Genomic DNA, 16,163 nt, shown 5'->3' with positions numbered 1-16,163 from the left:
ACGAACCCGTGTCCCCTGCATCGGCAGGCGGACTCTCAACCACTGCGCCACCAGGGAAGCCCCATTTATATCTTTGGGTTGATAAAGATACAGGAGCGTGAGGTTTGGAGTCCTCTGCTGGGGTTTGAGTTCCCGTTCTGCCACTTAACTCTGAACCTTGGAAAGTTAGTTTCTCTGGGCCTCAGATTTCTTGTGTATAAAAGGAAGATGAAAATAGTGAACTCATAGGGCTATTGCAAGGCTGGAATGACTCAGTACCTGTAAAATTCTTAAAACAATGCCTGGCAAAGAGTAAGCGCTCCAAACATGTTATTTGCTGTTAACTGTTATTATCTCATAGAAGAGGAAAAGTCGCAAAGCCAGAAAACTTGAATGGAGTCAGCCTTAATTAATGGATGTCTCTTTCATCCACTCCTAAAGAATTCCCTAAATAATTCCCTTGCTTTCCAGTCCCTTTCAGAGCTTCATATCTCCTTAAAGTGTATTTAGGATTATATTGCATTCAGAATTCTACTTTTTAGTCATTACCTCCATAGAATTGTGATATCCTTGCAATAAAAGTCTTTACATGTCTCTTGATGAAAAAGTATTTGTTGGGCTTCCCTGGTGGCGCAGTGGTTGAGAGTCCGCCTGCCGATGCAGGGGACCCGGGTTCGTGCCCCGGTCCGGGAGGATCCCACATGCCGCGGAGCGGCTGGGCCGGTGAGCCATGGCCGCTGAGCCTGCACGTCCGGAGCCTGCAACGGGAGAGGCCACGGCGGTGAGAGGCCCGCGTACCGCAAAAAAAAGAAAAAAAAAATGTATTTATTGAGTTTATCACCTGCTTCTTATAGGTCTTGCTTTAGTTAGCTTTTTAACAGTCCTTCTGAAGGCAGCTTGATTGTGAAAAGACTTTTTGAAGGCTTCATTGAGATACTAAAACATCTTTTTTATCTATTTATATACTTATTTATTATTTATTTCCTGCTTTATTGAGATAGTATTGACATATATGTAAGTTTAAGTGTACAGTGTGATGATTTGATACACACACACACATATATACAGTGAAATGATTACCACGATAAAGTTAGTTGACACCTCTATACCCTCACATAATTACCATTTTGTGTGTGTGGTAATAACATTTAAGATCTAGTCTGCTAACAACTTTTAAGTATATAATACAGTATTGTTAATTCTAGTCACTGCTGGACTAGCTTCCCAGCAGTTATTCATTTTATAGCTGGAAGTTTGTTCCTTTTAGCCAACATCTCCCCAGTTCCTTCACCCCCAGCCCCTGGCTGTTACCATTGTAACTCCTTGTTTCAATGAGTGTGGCATTTTTACATTCCACATGAGAACATACTGTATTTGTATTTCTCTGAACTATTTTTTAAAAGGTAATTGGGTCTCCATGTATCCTTCTGCTTCAACTGGATTTTTTAAATAAGCCATTATTCACTTAGTGGTTAAATGATTTACATAAAAAGTATTTAATAGTGATTCTTTGGTATCTTAAATTGCTGATTCCACCATCTCTTTTCCAGTGTTTTATAATCCAGCAGTAGGCCATCAAACAGCCTTCTCCTTAGATGTAATTCTGCCATGTATACTTAAAGGCTATCTTTAACCTTTCCTTGTTGTGAGTTTATTTACTATTAAGATTTATGGTGATAGGATGACAGTATACGTTTTAAATTTGCTGTACCTTAAAAATTACTCATGTATGTGAAAAGTCTAAATTTGTAAGTGTTTACATAAGGTTTTATCATATCTACTGTGCATACAAATTCTGTTTCTCATTTTTGTTCTAGGATAAAAGATAAATGAATGTAAAGTGTAAGTGAAATATGCATTTGTTGATTTTAGAGCTCATTTAATAGCAAATCATAATTTACTTGGAAGCTCAAATACTGGGAAAAAGCTAAGCCTCATATGTGGCAGGAGGAGTACTGCAAGTGTTTCTGTTGGGTGCTTAGTGCTGTCTCCTCCCCGAAGTCCATAAAGCACACATATAGTTTATGTGTGTATATAACCTGTCTAATGTAAGAAATTGAACTTTATGAGCATCCCAGAGCTGGGAGTATACCTCCTCCCTTCCCTATCACAGGCCTTTCCGTACCTTTTAAAGGTAACCACTCCTAACCTTTTATGATAATTTTCTTAGTTTTTTAAAAAAGAGTTTTACCACCTTTGCATGCATCCCTAAGCAATAGATTAGTGCCTATTTTTGAACTCTAAATGGTTTAGACTTGGTATCATCAGATTTCTCCCTTCCTCCTCCTTATTTTTTTTTTCCAACTTGATGAGTCTTATTCTTTAATTTTCAGTTCTACTAACTAACTTTAACTTTTTTTCAGTGTAACTTTTCAGTTTGATTTTTTAAGTTTAAGTGTATTTTTGTTACAGTAAAGTATGTACATAGGTTGAAAGTCTGAAAGGACCGCAACAGCACTTCTCTCTCTGTTCCACACCCCCATCCTGTTCCTCGGGAGCAGTTCTCTAATTCTTAGTTATTTTAGCCATTTGGGGGGTTCTTTTTGGTATTCACTTTCATATTTCTCCATGACATATGTTCATGGATAGCTATAGTAGTTATGTGCAGTTCTACATAGCATGTGTGCACATATCCATAAAGACATGATCTAATGATGTCTTACTATGAAATATCAGGATTTAGCCCTATAATCCTGTTTCTTCTCTTGTGTACTTCTCTTCATCTTCCTAGTATAGTTTTTCATGCTACTTGCTAAATCATTTTACATGTTTTCACTGTCATCACCATGTATTGTTTTTATACCTGAGTCATGCTTTAAATTTCCTTTTCAGGCATAATTTTGTTTTCCTGGAATTAATGATTGCCTCATTTTTTCCTGAATTTAAAAAATGTTATCAGTTACTGATATATCCCTAAATTCTCTGAGGAATCCATCAAAAACCTCTGGAAACATACATACTCTTTTGGTTTCACATTTTTTTCATGGAAACATTCCTCCTGGACCTTCAGCCCAGCTACTGTGTCCGTGTGTCAGTGGAAGTTCATTCGGGGAAGCAGAGCACTAGTGTGTGTGTGGGGTCGGGGGGGGACTGGTATATAGTAAGAGATTTGTTTCAAGGATTTTGCGTTACACGAGTAGGAGTTGGTTAAATAAATTCTATAAGGCTGGTTGTTTTCACATCTGATGCCGGAGCTTGACACCCACGGGGCAAGGAGTCAAAAGTGAAGATGGATGTGTAGCGGTGAAGGGCAAGGGCAAGCTGGAACCCAGGATCACCAATTTGAGGAACTGGGATCCACGTCAGTTCTCACTGCCTCCCACCTTGTGATGCCAGCGTCCTGCAGAAAGAGCTAATACCCTTTGCCATGGAGCAGACACATACCTGGCCTGGGAGTCAGAGAAGCTGCAGGAGGACCCAGGGGAAGGTGGAGCAATTGTAGGCCTGGCTGCTGCCCCATGACAGTGGGGTGTGCCAGCAGATAGTGACAACTTGTGTGATCACTAGTTTGGGGATCTACAAAACTTGGGGAATCACCTACATCAAAGCACAGAATGGCTGCTGCTTCACATCTGCCTTCGAAATCTCGCATGCAAATATCTCTTCTGTCTCACCTAACCAGAAACATGCCAGGAAGGGAATTCTGGGAAATGTAGTTTAGGTTAGCCTAGTTGGCACGTTACAGAGCCACCACAGGTGGCCTTGAGAATGTTCCTCTCAGATCTCTGACCGCAGGGAGTAACTGACTGATGGCCCCAGCTGCTGCTTTCTGGTATCCATCACCACGTCTGTGCCCCCAGCCAGTGAGTGAGCACAGCAGGGGTATTAGCAGAGGCTCATTCCTGGGGACTCTGGAGTCTTCTGTCAGGCAGCCGTGGCTTAAGGACTTCTTGACAGCCTTGCCAAACTTTCCCTAGAACTGCACTGCAGTCTAACACATACACCCCCCGCTTCCTTCCCGTCTCCTTCTCCTGGGCCCAGACCTGCATGGTGTCTGACAGCTCTTCCAGCCTCCCCTGGCTCCCTCCCCGTTTTCTTTCACAGATGTTTCCTTTAATAAATTTCTTGTATATCTGTTCATGTCTTGGTGTCTCTTCGGAGGACTTGGACTAACAGCCATCTTCTTAAGACATCCCTTCAACATCATCTTGGGAATTTCCTTCACTTTCTTCTTTGGTAGATTCCTTTTTCCCTGGATCCCATGTCTTCATCTTTCTTGATTTACTTCCTCTTTTGGTGAAATGCATCCTCCACATGGAAGGTAAAAATGTTGAAACCTTGCATGACTGAAACCTTTATTTTAATCTCACCCTCGAGGGATGATTTGGCTGGGTATGGAATTCTTGTTTGGAAATAATTTTTCATCAGAATTTTAAGCACATTCTCCATTGCCTCATAGTTTTCTGTGTAAATATTGAGAAATACAATGCCACTTTTGATTACTGATGCTTTGCATGTGACCTATTTTATTCTGCAGAGGCTTTTAAAATCTCTGTACCTTTGATGTTCAGAAATTTTATGATGGCTATGCCATGGGGGGTGTGTGTGTGTGTGTGTGTGTGTGTGTGTGTGTGTTTCCTTCATTTTACTGAGTGTGCAGTGGTTCCATCAATGTGGAAACACCTGTCCTTTAGTTCTGGGAGGTGCTCTTATATTCCTTTATATTTTCCTCTATTTTCTCTGTTGTCTGTTTCTGAATTTACATTTGTTAGCTGTGATACTTCTGCATTGAGCCACTGATTTTCTCATTTTTTTCTCTTGTTTTCTCATATTCCAAGCAATTCATTTAACTTTGTATAATTAAAAATGTATGTATATATATATTTCTGAGTCACTTTGCTGTACAGCAGAAATTAACACATCGTACATTAACTAGATTTCAATAAAAAAAGAAATAATTCACTCTAGAAGGAACTACTTACCCCTACCCCCATGCATTGTGAACAATGTAGATTTTACTGATGCATTTGTAGAGGAAAAGGAGGAGGATTTTACACTTCAGGAAAATGTCCATAACATTTCATACATGTCCCTTCCTTGTGTCCTTTCTCTCAAGCCCCTCAAACCTCTGCCAAGTGGCTTGTCTTCCTGCCCTCACCTAGCTAGCACTAATCTTCCCAGCTTTACCCTGGGCATCCATATCTCTCTCTTTCATGTGAAGAGCAATTTAGTCTGAGCACCTCACAGCTAAACCCTCACCCTCAAATCCTTATAGAGCAGGAGAGCAGTAAAAACAAAAGTCTCCTATCACCAGGGTTGCCAGATTTAGCAAATAAACATACTGCCAATGTGGCATGGGACACGATTACACTAGAAACGTATCTGATATTTGTCTGAAATTCAAATTTAATTGGATGTTTTGTTTTACCTGGCAACCCTAACTGTACCTTCAGAGCTTTTCTGATCTTTCACCACTCAGTATTCTTCTGGAGTTAAAAGCTGACCAAATTAGGAGTTTAGGATTAACATACACACAGTACTATATATAAAATAGATAAACGAACAAGGACCTACTGCATAGCACAGGGAGTTCTACTCAGTATTCTGTAATAACCTATATGGGAATAGAGTCTGAAAAAAATGAATATATGTATATGAATAACTGAATCACTATACTATACACCTGAAACTAACACAAGCATTGTAAATCAACTATACTCCAATAAAATTAAAAAAAAAAAAAAAGCTGATGTGTGTCATAAAAATTTGCCCTGAGCTACAGTTTTGCTTTTTGATAGCTCCCAATACAAATTTATTATCTTATATTCTGGAGGTCAGAAGTCCAAAATGAGTCTTCAAGGCTAAAATTAAGATGTAGGCGGGCTTTGTTTCTTTTGGAGGCTTTAGGAGAGAATCCATTCCTTGCCCTTTGTAACTTAGAGAGGCTGCCCGTATTCCCTGGCTTCTAACCCCACATCACTCCAACCTCTGCCTGTGTTGTCACATTGCCTTCTCTTAACACTCCTGTCTCCCCACTCCCTTTTTTTTATTATGTGAAAAACACACAACATAAAATTTACCATCTTAACTATTTTTAAGTGTACAGTAGTGTTAACTATGTGTACATTTGTTTTGCAACAGAACTCTAGAACTTTTTCATCTTGGAACACTGAAACTCTATACCCATTGAATAACAACTCCTCTTTTCCCCCCTCCCTCCTGCCTCAGTCTTATAATGATCCTGATGCTGAAAGTTTGGCCTCTGTGCACTGGTGCCGACACAAATCTTGGAGACATTGGGTGAAGTAGAAAAGAATAGCTTTATTGCTTTGCCAGGCAAACGGGGGCACAGTGGGCTCCAGCCCCCAAAAACTGTGTGTCCCCTGGACTTTTTCTTTTTCAGCTTTTCCCTTTTCCTTATAGTATGATTTTTTCCAGAAAACAGTAATTCATTCTCTGGCCTTGGAGGCATGGGGCAGGGGATAGGAGGTGGGATGTGGAAGGAGCTTCAGGGTGATCTGCCTGGGAATCAGCATCCTTATAGCTGAGCAAGGTGAAGGGAGCTGAGGAGGTTCACTGTTAAGTATGTAGATGTTCACTCACTTTAAAAAAAAAAAATAAGGTACTGCCATCTAGTCTTGCTTTACCTGAATCTAGAGCCTCCCTTCTTTAACTTGTACTGATAGTATAAACTTGTAGTTTTCTGTAGGAGTAGGGAAGGGATGGTCACCTGCCTACTTAAACTGGGAGCTGGTGAGAATCTTGGCATCAAACTATTCCTTATATGGACTTCAGCTAGTTTTATTGTTTGCTTATTTGTTCATTTTTAACCTAACCTTGGCACCCCTACCTTCAGAACTACCTGGTGCTTTCAGTTTCAGAGATATTAGGGTACAATGCACCTTGCTTCTTCTTAACCTCTCCTATTCCCTTTGCATTTGTGGATTTATACATTTTTCAGATTCTTCAGCTGTCATTTTCGTTGGGTTTTGGGAATCCATTACTTCCTAAACTATTTTTCAAAGCGTTTGTAAATTACATTTGTCAAAATGGTATGTGCATAAGAATTGATGGATGATTAGATATATTTCCTGAACATAAAATACATTAGTTTCCAATAAATTGATCATTTTCTCTTACTACACCTGTCATGGTTTCCAGTATCCAGTACATAGTAAGTGTACAGTTGAGTGATGAACAGATTTGACTACTGGATTCAAGCTGTAGTGTGATGGCATTTTAATATATTGCTTGGAAAGATTGAGGGTAAAAGTACTTTGTATGTGTTTATGTACTTGTGTGTTTTCTAGTGTCAAGAGAGATTTGAAAAAAGGTGTAAACCTAATTGGAATCTACAATTAGCATTTAAGGGATAGGGTGGGGGGATTCGAAAGTGGAGGGAAAGGAGTTGAGAACACTTGTCCTCATTAACCATGAGTGCTAGCTTTCTGAAAATGAAACAAACAAAATCTTGGTAAAAGATTAGGTAGTTACTGAACTTCAGACTTAAAGAAAAATTAGTTAGGGGGTCCAGGATCTCATGTGACAAACCAAAAGTTCTTTTATTATTCTTATATTTACAAATATAAAAATAATTCACTAAACTGGAGCATATCTAAGATGCTTGACCCATTTTAAATGACATACAATTAATGTTTCTTTGCCATCTCTTGATCTTTGGAATATTTTCAGAGTCAGTTTCTTGCACAGTGTAAATTTGCTTTTGCCTTACTGCAGGTTATATGGCTAAAATGTAGGTCAAGGAACACTCAACATGAGGCTGAAGAGGTAAGCAGAGACTAGATCACGCAGGGCATTGTCAACCGTGTTAAGGATCATGGATTTATTTTTACTATAATGAGAAACTAACGAAAGGTTTTTCAAGTTAATATTTTTGTCCAATGACTCTGCTGCTAATCTGAGCTTAGATTAGAGGAAGACGGAAGTGGCCATGGCAAGACTAGTTGAGAGGTCACTAATAATCCTCGGCAGCAGATAATCGCTGAATACCTGTGCCACGTTCCTCCATCTCTCTTCCTTGCCCACAGAGACCGCTTTTCACAGTAAAAAGAGAAAATGCCTGATACTCCATTTCCAACTCCCCTTTCAGTTAGCGCAGAGGCATGTGATCCAGAAATGCCCAATGGGAAATCTGATAGCTTCTGGAAAATATTTTCCTCCTTAATTAAAAGAGGAGAAAGGCTTTTTGGACATGTGTTGTATGAGAACATGACGCTTGCAGCTGCTGCAGACATCAGACACAACAGAGCATGACAGAGCAGAAAGGTCTGGGCCTTTTTTTAAAAACTTTTTATTTTTACATGGATACAAAAAGTCGACATATCATAAGGGAACAGCTCACTGAATTTTCACAAAATAAAGACACCTATGTAATCAGCAACAAATAAAAATCCAGAAACTTTCTTTATGCTTCCATATGCTCCCTCAAGGCTAACCATTATTCTAATATCTAACAATATAGATTACTTTCACCTGGGTTTTTTTTTTTTAATGTTTGGTTTTTGTTTTTATTTTTCAGTTTTTCACTTTAAGAGATGGCATCGTATTTTGCATATGCTCTTTTGGGTCTAGCTTCTTTTACTCACCATGTTTGTGAGAGTCGTATGTTTGGGTAGTTGTAGATTGTTCATTTTCATTACTATAGACTATTATGTTTTGTGAATATATTCCAGTTTATTCATTTGACTGTTGGTATATATTTGGATGGTTTGGCTAACTAGTGTTCCTGTGAGTATTTTAGTATACACACTGTTGAATATATGTATGCATTTCTGTTGGGTATATACCTCTTTGATTTGTAGTAGCTCCTTAAATAGTCAAGATAGGTGTCCTTTTCTATACATATATACATTTCTATACCTTTCCCAACCAGTGGCTTGTTATTTCCACTCTCTTAATGGTATCTTTTGATGAACAAAAGTTCTTACTTCTAAGATAGTTAATCAGTATTTGTTGATTGGTGCTTTTTGTGTCCTGTTTAAGAAAATTTTATCTACTCCAAAGTTTCAAAGATATTTTATTTTCTTTTGGAAGTTTTATTATTTTACCTTTGACATTTAAATCCAAATTCATCTGGAGCTGATCTTTGTTTATGGGGAGAAGTGAAGAAGTCAAGATTATTATTTTTTCCCCCGAATGGAAATCCAATTCATCAGCATTGCTTGGAGAGACCATCCTTTCCCTACTGCACCAATGTCATCTTTGACAAAAATCGGATGACTGTAAATGTGTGGGTCTGTTTCTGAACTCTAATCTGTTCCATTGGTCCATTAGTCTGTCTTTGCACTAATCCTACACTGTTTCAGTTATAACTTTATGTTGACCTTATATCCAGTGACCTTGCTAATTAACCTTTCTTATTAATTCTAATAGTTTATAGATTCTTTTTGTATTTTCTAGATCTGCAGTCATATAATTTACAAATAATGTTATTTTTTCTTCCCTTCCAATCCTTGTTCATCTTCTCTCTTTCCTTCTATCCTTCTCTCCTCTGTTCCCTTCCATTTTCCTTGAATTATTGTACTGTTTAAGACCTCCAGTACAATGTTAAATAGAAGGGGTCATAGTGGATGATTGTCTTGTTTATAATCTCTTTATGAAAGTTTTCAATATTTCTCCATTGTATATGATGAGTACTATAGGTTGTTTGAAAGATGCTCTTTTTCATATTAGGGAGATTGCATTCTGTTCCTATTTGCTAAAAGTTTTAAGATCATAAATGGGTATTGAATTTGTCAGATGCCTCTTTGTGTCTAACAAGATGATCATATGATTTTTCTCCTTTTTTTCTATTAATAAAGTCAATTACATTGATTAATTTTTAAATGATAATCCAACCTTGCATACCTGGACTAAACTCCACCTGGTTTGATTTGATTTGCTAGTATTTTGTTCTAGATTTTTTTCATTTGTGTTTCATGAGAAAGATTAGTCTGTAATTTTTCTTTCTTATAATATACTTTCCAACTATTGGAAACAAAGTATTCTGGCCTCATAAAAACATTTTTTAAATGTCTCTCCCTTTTCTATTCTCTAAGCATTTGTGCAGAATTGATATCATTTCTTTAAATATTTGGAAGAATTGAATGGTAATGCCATCTGGACCTGGAGTTTTGTGATGGTTTTTAAATTATGAGGCAGTTTCCTTAATAGATATAGTTCTATTCAGATTTTCTATTTTTCCTTTTTGTTAGCCTTGATAAATTATATTTTTCAAGGAATTTATTGACTCTGTCTTCTGATATATATGATCTGTTCAATCTGACAAATTTCTAATTGCAGATATTTTCAGCTCTACCATTTCCATTTAAAAAGTATATTCCAATTCTCAGATGAAATTATTTCATTTATTCATCTTTCCCTCTTATTTCTTAACTCTGTTAATAATAGTAATTTTTGATTGATTGCTAGACTAGACTATAGATCTGTGCTGTTCAGTAGAGTATCCACTAGCTGCATGTGGCTTTTGGCTAATCTTAATTGAGATGTGGTATAAGTGTAAAATGCTGGATTTTGGAGACTTGGTACAAAAAAAAAGCATGTAAAATAGCTCAGTAACTTTTTATATTGATCACATGTTGAAGTGATATTCTGGATACTCTAAATATAAAATTAATTTGTGCTCTTTGTGCTTTTTAAATTGTAGCTATTAGAAAATTTAAAACTACATATATGGCTCACATTTGTGACCCACACACTTTTTCTATAGGACAGTGCCATTCTAGATGCTGTTTTCTTTTTCTAGAGAGTTCGATTTTCCAGAGCTAGGCAGATGGGCTGAGAAGCTTTACTCCTCTCAGCCTCCAAGTTGAGTTGACTTGAGGCTGTACTGCAGCTTTGGTAAGGTTCCATCTCCCTCTGTTCTGTAATACCCCTATGTCATGGCCACTCAAGGCTGTCATTTAGGGGCCTGGTGTGTTCACTGGGCAAGTTCTAGACTCTCAGACTTGTTTCCTCACCCCTGAGAGATTGCCAGAAGCTCCGCTCTTCTTCTGAGAGACCCCTTGATTATCCCTTCAGCCTCCCATTCCAGATAACTTCACAATGTGGTAAATATTTTGAGGGGAAAATAGGCCATGTGCTTAAAGCTCTTGAAGTCTCTAATTACATCTTTTCTGAAAGACCACTAGTCATAGCTCTGCATGTTTCTCTGACTTCAAGAAGCAACCCTCTATCTGGGCAAAACCATGATTTGCAGCATCGTACCCCATCCTAGAATCAACAGATGCCCCAGGGTTAAAGTGGGTACAGAAAGACCAGCAACCTCTCTGAGGTTCTCTCCTCACCAGAACCTGGCATCCTCTAGTCCTCTTTGTTTTAGTGGCTCTCTGATAACTCTAAAGTGATGATTTAAAAAATTTTACCTATAGTTATTCTCAGTAGGAACACTGTCTGCTTCAAACTACTTCATTCTCTTGGATTTAAAAGAGATATACTTAAAGTCCAGACCTCTCTGGTGTGGCTTCTATCGTGCAATCTTCCTACCTTGCCTTGCCTTGCCTTCTGTAGATAATGTTATCCTTTGCTCTAGAACCTTTAAAAGTTACCTCTTAAAAAAGAGAATATAAAATTTTGAATCATCAGCATATAGCCATTTAAGGTGCCTGAAGTCAGGGGTCTGGATACAATCGTATCGGACAGTTGTGTAGATTAAACTCTGTATTGTGAGACTAGTTTTAGGTCGGAACTGTGAGGAATGCAACACTTAAGGAAGAGAGAGAGGAGTCTCCTGAAAGACAAAGAAGAGATGAGAAAGGTAGGAGGAATATCAGAAGAAGGTGAAATCACAGAGGCCACAAGAAGAGAACATTTCAATAAAGAGGGTGCATCAAATTATATAGAAAGGGTAAGAAAGTTTGAAGTGAAAAGGACCTTGTGGATTTAGCAGTAATTAAATTTATATTATCTTATTACCTTACAACATTCTTATGAAGAAAGCATAAAAATTATATGGGAATAAAATTTATCCTAATCTTGTTTATGATCTACAAAAATGACGATTTCATGATTTAGCCTGATAGATGGAGAAGTAAATGTTTACCAAAGAGAAGTAATTTGCTTAAACTCAAGCGTAGACACGAAATTCAAATCTTGGTCTTCTTTTGTCATCTGGTCTTATGTCTTTTTCACTGCACTGCATATTTTTATCTATTGCTATCATTTCTTAATTATTCATTACTTAGATAAGTCTTTTATCCCTCTTTTTACAAAACTGAATCATAATTTTATTATGTGTGCATGTATTTGTTTATATTAGCTATTTTTCTTTTCTTTGTCTTAAAGGGACATTATTATTTTTTCCAGTTTTATTGAGAAATAATTGACACACATCACTGTATAAGTTTAAGGTGTACAGCTTGATGGTTTGATTTACTTATATTGTGAAATGATTACCACCATAGGTTTAGTTAACATCTATCATCTCATGTATTGATAGATGGTGAAAAGAAGAAAAAAAGATTCTCCTTGTGATGAGAACTCTTAGACCTACTCTATTAACAACTTTCCTAGGTATCATACAGCAGTGTTAGCTATGGTTGTCATGTTGTACATTACATCCCTAGCATGTATTTATCTTATCTGTTTTTCTTTTTAATGATAGTTAAGTCTGGTTAACTTGTTGTTGTTGTCCTCCAAAGATTTTCTGCAATTTCTTCTTAACATTTCTTTACCATTTTGGGCTTTTGATAAAATTATTGTTTTTAATTGACATTGACTTCAAGTGTAATTCAGAATTGTTCATGTAGATTAGAACACTCTCTCTAGGTCTTGTCTTTTTGTTATGTCTCTCTTTTTTTTAAAACAGGTAACTTTAAGACCAGTTAAACTATGTAATCTTAACTCTCCAGGAACTCTTTCTGGAGAAAATTTCTCTACATAGAAACTTTTTCAGACTTACAAGTCCAGAATTAATATCTTGACCCTCTGTAATAGAGTGACTGATTTTGACCTCAAAGTGACCTTCTGAGGTGGTCTCTTCTTCAGTAGGGTAAAAGAGCTTGCTTTCCATAGTGAGCTCTTTGAGTTGGATTCTGTCTTTCTTGTTAAGCTGCCTTTGTGGTATCCTTACTTTTAACACATTTGGAACTTCTGAAGTTTCTTTTGGATCATATTAGACTTTCTTTTGCTACAAGTAGGTCATGATTGCTGTTAACTGGTTCTGTTCCTTCCTAAGTGAAAGGATGGTTAAAATGCCAGGATCTGCTGTTTCTTGTGGTAACAGTTCTCACATTGAGGTTCTATAGAATTTCATCAAGTCACAACTATGGTTAATGAAAGAGCAGAAGGTAGTGAGAGTGGAGAGCAGAGGGCAACTTTCTTGAAGCAACTTTCAAGTCATTGTTCTTTATTCCATTTATTTTCCAGGGATATGTGATTAACAATAGGAAGGGACATGTGAACAGCTTTGTATTTAATATTTGATGTTATTTTTATTAACAAATGACTTTTTTTTTTAAGGTAAGCTTTGTTTATGGTGGAGTTAATGCTTATATATATCCTTAGAGGATATATATCCTTAGAGGATACCCTTAAATAAATCAAAGCCAGAGTAGAGTTGTGACTTAGAGGTTGCTGATAGGAAGCAGAAGATCCTGGAGCCAGGCGGAGAGATCGCTTCATAGAGAAACTCTAATGGATTGTATTTATATACAGTTTTCACTGATAGCAGCTGATATCAAGGTAGGAATGTTGAGGAAAGGTAGTAGCTCCTATTCAGAAGTGACTTGGTGGGCTTTGGGCTGGCAGCAGTGCTGATGTTGTGGGCCATTACATGGCTTGTCCTGCCACTAGGTGGAATACCTACTATGTAGGCTGCCCCTAAAACACACGTTTTATAAGTAACTAATTAAATTGACCAAACAAGATCATGGTCCAGTAATGAAATGAAGTGAAATGAAATGTTGAAGAAATATTTATTTCAAACTAACACTAAGAATTGGCTCAGCTTATTATAGCTGTTTGGGTTAGTTATAAACACCTGTAAAGCAGTGTTTTTAATGCAGAATTTTCACCAGTCTTATATAAAATTTTCAATATTATTTATTTGCTACCCTTGCAAATAAAAAAAACTAATGTTTTCTATTTCTGTGTAAGAAAATTACCACAAACCTAGTGGCCTGACACAACACGTATTTATTATCTCACAGTTTCTGTGAGTCAAGGGTCTAGGCATAGCTTAGCTGCATCCTCTGCTCAGGACCTTACAAGGTTGCAATCAAGCTGTTGTCCAGGGCTGCAGTCTCATCACAGGCTCAACTGGGGAAGATCCACTTCCAAGCTCACTCAGGTAGATGTATTTTTGTGTTTGTGTGTGTGTGTGTGTTTTGCGGTACGCGGGCCTCTCACTGTTGTGGCTTCTCCTGTTGCGGAGCACAGGCTCCGGACGCGCAGGCCCAGCGGCCATGGCTCACGGGCCCAGCCGCTCCGCGGCATGTGGGATCTTCCCGGACCGGGGCACAAACCCGTGTCCCCTGCATCGGCAGGCGGATTCTCAACCACTGCGCCACCAGGGAAGCCCAGGTAGATGTATTTTTAAGCACATAATTTCAAGTACCCTTTTTAGCTGAGTTTTAATAAGTCTTAACTTTATTAAACCTTAAATTTATCTATCTTTACTGAATTACCAGTTATTTTCTCTGGCACTTACAAATTCTCTTGCTGTGTTTAATAAACCATGTTATATATTTTGTGTACAAAACAATATTTAAATGATGATGTTACGTAAAGCTTTAAAAGCCTTAAAATTTAAAATATAAATAAATCATGGTCAAGCATATAGTTAGGTGAAATCTAGAATTTAATAATAAAATATATCAAAGAATTCTTCTGAGAGACAACTGATTTGGCAAGGTGTGGGGGGGTCACTGGTGACTTTGACAAGATTGGATTCAGTGTGTGGACAAAATTTAGATTGGAGTGGGATAAAGATAACTAGGAGGTGAAAAAATTTAAAAACTTTTAACGGAGTTTTACTGTGAAAAGAAATAGAATTGGGGCAGTATGTGGAAAAGGACATAGGATTAAGAAAGGGTTTTATTTTTAATGTTTAAGGTGACAGATATGCCACGTTTGTAATGCTGATGACAGTGATCCAGGAGACAAGAGAAAATGATTTGGAGAGGTAGTGACTACGGTGGGAACAGAGTCTTTGGCTGGGAAAGAAAGGATGGGGTCTATTGAGCAAATGGAAGAACCGTTCTCACAAAGATGCAGGGGCAATTCAGCTACAGTATAACAGCTGGTGGGAAGATGGTAATTTTTTTCTCTAATTGCTTCTATTTTCTTAGTGAAATCAGATATCAGCTCAGAGAGAGAAGGTTAGAGCAGGTGTTAGGATTTGAGGAGGAGCTCAGAAACAGCTATCCCAGAGACAGTGAAAGCAAATTTTCTAAAGGAATATAGTAAGAATTTTGCATGGTGCTACATATATACTTGCATAGATACTTGTCTTAAATTTAAAATGAGAACCACTCAGCATGTTGATTATTTTTCTCCAATAGGCATTGAACAGGAAGAGAGTTAGGTTTAACCAGGATTGTTGTGTTCTCCCTCAGAAAAGTATGAAACAGTAAGAGAGGAACATTGGATTTCAGTATATAAAGGGATTAATTATCATAACAAATTGTGGGGTATCATTGAGGAAAAATGGGAACTGAAGATACTGAATGGGTTAACGAACAGTAAAAAAGTAGATGGAATCAGTAGTCTAGCTGTTTGCCTAGGGTTGATGCTATGGCAGTGGAGTCACTTGAGAAAGCTGGTGACTTGGGCTATAGAGATGGGGATGCTTGAAGTCAAGATGTCAGCGATCTTGCAGCTACTGCCCATAATCCAATATAGAGCATGATGGTGGGGGAGGGATAACTGAAGTGGAGTGAAGATAAAAATTATTGGAAATGAAGAAGCTGAAGAGGAGAATCTGGATCATTAAATGGATCGTCTCTGTGGATATTGAAATCACCAAGAAGGAGGATTCTGTTACTGGAGGAGTGGAATACAGTCAATGACGTGTTAAAATCAGGTACTGAAACTTTCTGAAATTATTCCTCTTTTGAGTTCCTCTCCCAACCACCACCAAATTACAAACAGATTTTTTAATAAGGTAAATACGTTTACTGAGAAAAGCATAGATAAGACATAAACTTAATAAAATGAGAATGATCCATATCCTCACCATTATAGATATTTCCTATTTATATTTTGGTGAATATCCTTTCAGACTT

General features: G+C 37.5%; 1 protein-coding gene across 1 annotated transcript in view; it reads left to right on the top strand.

Moving 5' to 3' along the window:
• The window catches only part of ANAPC10 (anaphase promoting complex subunit 10), a 75,816-nt gene that overhangs the window by 50,890 nt on the left and 8,763 nt on the right, over nt 1–16,163 (top strand). The window lies entirely within an intron of this gene.

The sequence above is a fragment of the Physeter macrocephalus genome, chromosome 7 (genome assembly GCF_002837175.3).
Source record: "Physeter macrocephalus isolate SW-GA chromosome 7, ASM283717v5, whole genome shotgun sequence".
Lineage (NCBI taxonomy): Eukaryota > Metazoa > Chordata > Mammalia > Artiodactyla > Physeteridae > Physeter > Physeter macrocephalus.
This window is presented reverse-complemented; position numbering and strand designations above follow the sequence as displayed.